Genomic DNA, 4,964 nt, shown 5'->3' on the forward strand with positions numbered 1-4,964 from the left:
GTGTGAACGACTGGAGAATCCCATTCACTTTTTCAGATGCAATATGATTCTTCTTCAGAACTTCTAGCAATGTTTTTGATTCTGCTTGGGGTTAGACCGCAATAGTTTAACTGGGTGGGTGTCATTAATATGACATTAACATGACGAAAATAACTTATTTGCCTTTATTTGGTGTTTAACAAACCAAAAAAGATGCCTTAATGTCTATGTATGTATATTAAACTGAGTTCCTTCCCAGAAGGATGGTAAGACCATGAACAAAAGTTAGAAATGACTGCTAATGCACATTATTGCTAACGTTAATGGAAGTTCATGTTGTCAGCTGATTTGCAAATGCAGAAGTATTTAAGCCTAATGTTTTTCAGGTAACATTGATGTACCCATTGTATTCCAGCATAGTAATTACTTTGAGGAATTCTCTGAAAAATCACATGGTGGGAAATTTAGAATTTATTTATTGCCTGATTTCAAATGAATAGTTTGAAGGTTAAAAAAAAAAGAACAAATAGAAAACAGGAAAATTGGATGAATGTAAATTCTTGATTTTTGAACACTCACTGGTTGTAAACAGGAAGTATGACTGTTCATTTTGGCATGTTGCTGCTTGTTTGTGCAGTGTTCTTCATATTTTTGGATCATGTCATCAAGTTGTTGTTGTCTGTATAAGACAGAATAGACAGAATGTGTTTTGGAAACTGAGTAACATTCTTGGGAGGAAAGAAGTGTTACTTTAAACATGAATAGCCATAGGCCAATAACGCAGCATGTTATTGCTGAAATATTCTGTTTGATGTGGACTCCTCAATACAAGAACGATCCCTTTAGAAGAATTCCACATTTCAATTTAATAGTTAAGAGAAGGAAACTGTGGTATCATAGACCAGTTAGCCTGATAGCTGTTGTTGAGAAATAGGAATAGAATGTTTGAACACCTTGACAATTTTCAGTTGAATAGGGAGAGCCAGCATTGTAAATTGTAGGTCCTGCTTGACAAATCTGATTTTATTTCTTGAAGAAGTGACTAAAATAGTGGGTTTGGGAATGTATAATGATGTTAGTTATACAATCTTCCAGATGACATTTGATAACATCCCTCATAAGAGATTATTAGTTAAGGTTGAAGCTCATGGAATTGAAGGAAAATTACACTTAGGAAGCTAACTGAATAGTTGGAGACCGAGTAGGGAGTAGGCTAAAATAATGGTAAATGGATTGAAATGGTGGCAAGTGTGAACTCACTCATTTTGGATATAAAGGGATAGAGCAGAGCAAATACTAAATGATGAAAAGATAGAAATAGTTCAGGTTTAAAAAGATTTAAGTGAATTTTATGCTGCCGGGTGGTGGGTAGGAATCTGACCCTTAAGTGGGTGGATTGTTGATTTCTGCCCCTGCCTTTGAAAGATGACTGATAATCCTTCTTTTGGCCAACTAACAGTCATCTAGCAGGAAGCTGGCCGCATAAGACTATTAAATCCTTTGAAGTATTGCAGCAGGTAAGATGCCGATTTTGTGCTAGTAGTGAAATCATCATTCAGGACCCTTTCCAAGGAGGAAAGGACATTTGAATACATCTGACCCCTGTAAATAGCAAGTAATTGTGAGAAGACTGAGTTTCAGCCCTTTAATTCTTTGTCTCTTCATAGATGGAGGACAGAATGGAGCCACAAGCTGGTCAGGGTTCCGGACCCAGAATGGCCCGCAGTTTGATGATAATGCCCTGCGAGTTCTCCAGCTGGGAGGTTCTCATGCTGGAAAAAGGGAAGAGGAGACCTTCCTACCAGACAAAACCAGTCTCAGAGGTACAGCTGAGATCAACAGCTGTGGGGTCGGCCAGAGAACCTGTCTGCAATGCCAGAAAAGACTCAATTGCCTCTTGATGTCTGCTATGGGAAATGAGGAACTTTTTTTGAGATGGACCTAAATAGAAGAGTGTGAGGGTGTGAATTGGCTTGAATATGGTGTTGCATACTGCACTGCCAAAGTATGAATGGGGTGGCATGATGCAGACATGGCTCTCCGCATGGCAGTGGGGGCTTGGGGGATGCTTTTGAACTGGAACACCTGTTAGCTGGCAAGGCACATTAAGAAAGGTTGGCATCACATTTGATCGGAGCACAGCACAGACATTACAGTGTCCTTTTTTATTTCCAGGAGAGATGGGCACACAATGGCAGGGAAAGTGTTGGTCAGCCCAACCAGGCCATCCTCACCTGGTTAGATGTAGAGGTCCTGGAGCTAGAGGTCCATTGTTTGAGGAAATCTATTGGCTGAGATGAGGTTGGGAAAAAGGTGGTGATACTCCAAGGGTGCATAACCCTCTCCTGCAAACTGCATTTAAGAAGAGGTGGGGTCAACTATCTCGGAAACTGGGGAGGCTGGAAGCAAGGTGACATTGATGAGTTTTGACTGTGGAGCTTTGCAAAATTTGGGGGGCGGGGAGAGAAACAGTATGTCTGAATGTGGAATGATCTAATATTCAAAAACTGTCTTCCATGGTGCCACATGTGATCCAAGGAAGTGTGTCTCTTGGAACTCACCTCAAATGATGATGATGCCCTCATTCTCCTTGTTTTTGTTTCTCCCACAATTTTTCCTGCCTGACACTCACAATATGGGAGACTGTTGATGTCAGCTTTGCGGCCCGACATCATCACACCAGATTTTATGCATGTTGGGATGATAGCAGTCCCGATTTCCAAACATAAAATCCAACTCTTAAATATAAATCGATTGAAGTTATGCTACATAGCCCTTATAGACTATACCTTGAGTAGTGTGACCAGTTATGTGAGCTACACCTTAGGAAGGATATATTGACTTTGGAGGGAGTGCAGTCTAGATTGACCAGACTGACAACTAGGGCTGGATTTTATGGTCTCATTTTGGGACCACACAGAGTTGAAAATTTTTTTTAAAATGTGCACTGAGTGCCAAAGGTAGAAGTCCTGCCTCCATTTCTATCTCTAGCTATTTTCAGCATTGTTGAAAAGGGACAGGTTGGAAACTCCTCATGCCACTGTTGAGTAGTTGCTGCACCAAGATAGGAGTGGAAATTTCAGAACTTTGGCAATTTTCAGGGTGGCAGCTGCATTTTGGAAACCTTCCTGAATCACATCTGCAAAGTGGAGGCAGGGACATGGATTGGAGGCAGGAAGAGTACGAAAGGTGAGCACAAATAGTGTTGCCTCATTTACAGTTCATCGTGAAATGCTGTTGCTTGAATTGTGTCTTTGTTTATTAAAGTAAGTGATGACAATGCTGTGATTAGGAAAAAAAAGAGACCATTCAGTAATGTGTTTGTCAGATTGTTACTTCTGAAAACTGACAAGCTGTCATGGAAGCGAAACAATGTAAAACTGGAAAAGTCTTCAGACACATTAGATTAGATTTTCTGCTGGATTAAGTACTATTCTGCATTGTAAAATGTTAAAAAGCTAGCCCAGTGTAAGATCAATAGCTAATAATTTCAACTCTCCCTTTAGCTGTTGTTAATTCTTCGTGGAAGAGCTCAACTGTCTGTTCCGCTGTTTGAAAACCTTGACAGATGTCATTCTTTGCAGGACAGCTGAATCATCTGCATGACTGTTTAAAAGCTGTGACAAATGTAAGAGTTTTTGGCTGCTTTCAAACATACAAATGAATACTTAACTGCAGGGTTTGCTCACACAGCTGTCCAGGAGAATGCAAGTTTGATGGTTTGGCTGCCTTCCAAAACAGAAAGGATTCTGCACTGCAAGGTTTGTTTACACAGCCCTCCAGGGAAATGTGAGTTTGATGCCTTTGACAAGTGTATGAGCTTCTGAAGAGGCTGATCATTTTTAAGCACTTATCAGGTGAAATTTGCCTTTTCAAAGACTTCCAAATGTTATTATCGAGTTTATGGTTCTGTTCATGATGTGGATTCTGAGTGAGTGGGTTATCAAAAGTGAGGGGGTGGGAGTTTGAGGGGAGGAGTGGAGTTCGGGGGCGAAGGGGGTATGGAGGTTAAGGGGGTGAAGGACTGGACCCATGTTTCTGTGAACAGAGGTGGGCCTTTTAACATGGCTGCTTTGACATCAGCCCACCTCAGTCGCCACCTCATGCTTGTAATCACCATCAAGACCTCGAGGAAATGAAAATCCTGCTTGCCACCACTGCTGGAATGAAGGCAGAATCTCAACAAGGAAAATTCCCAACTCTCAATTACTGCCTCCATGGTGAAGATCCAACCATTGGACTCCAAAGGTTAAACTATGAGGATCAATTACACAACTAGGATTCTATTCCCTGGAATTTAGAAGATTAATTGCTGATGCAATTAATATTTTTAAGATAGTGAGGGGCACAGATTTTTAAAAATATATTTTTCCAATTCAATCAAATCAAGTCCAATTCAGAGTCTCAACAAGTTGAGACATTTCCGATCTAGGCTGGCAAGACAGGGCAAGCGACCATTTCCCCTGTCCTGGGCTTGATCTACATGAGCCAAGCTGATTGGAGGAGGGAAAGCAATTCCTCCTCCAAGACTTGAGCTCATTTGCATCTTAGCCAAAAGGCCGAGATACCGCTTTTAAAAATTGCTTCATATGAAACATATGAAGCTTCAATGCAACCCAATGACCTCAACCAAGTGCAGCATCCGCATAACTACACTTGATCTTAGCCAAAAGGCCGAGAAGCGATGGGGGCACAGATAAGGCAGATGGACAGAATGTATTGTGGAATCTAATACTCAGGGAAATGGTCTGGAAATTTCAGGAGTACAATTTGAAAACCCTTTTCCAGCAAAGGTTGGTAAAAGTTGGGAACTTTTCTTCAATAAATAACAATGGATGCTAGGTCAATGGTTACTTTTATATTTGAGATTGAGTTTTGCCAATCATTTCTAATTTTCCAATACAGGATAGAGATGGCCGTGAATTAGTTTTAATTTTCCAATACTCCTTAGCTTCGGGTAGGTCCCATTAGATTGGAATATAGCA

General features: G+C 40.7%; 1 pseudogene; it reads right to left on the reverse strand.

Annotated features, from left to right (window-relative positions):
• Positions 1–4,463: 4,463 nt before the first annotated feature.
• On the reverse strand, positions 4,464–4,665 carry LOC144495431 (U2 spliceosomal RNA; annotated as a pseudogene).
• Positions 4,666–4,964: the final 299 nt, after the last annotated feature.

Source organism: Mustelus asterias, chromosome 6 (assembly GCF_964213995.1).
Source record: "Mustelus asterias chromosome 6, sMusAst1.hap1.1, whole genome shotgun sequence".
In the NCBI taxonomy this organism is placed as follows: domain Eukaryota; kingdom Metazoa; phylum Chordata; class Chondrichthyes; order Carcharhiniformes; family Triakidae; genus Mustelus; species Mustelus asterias.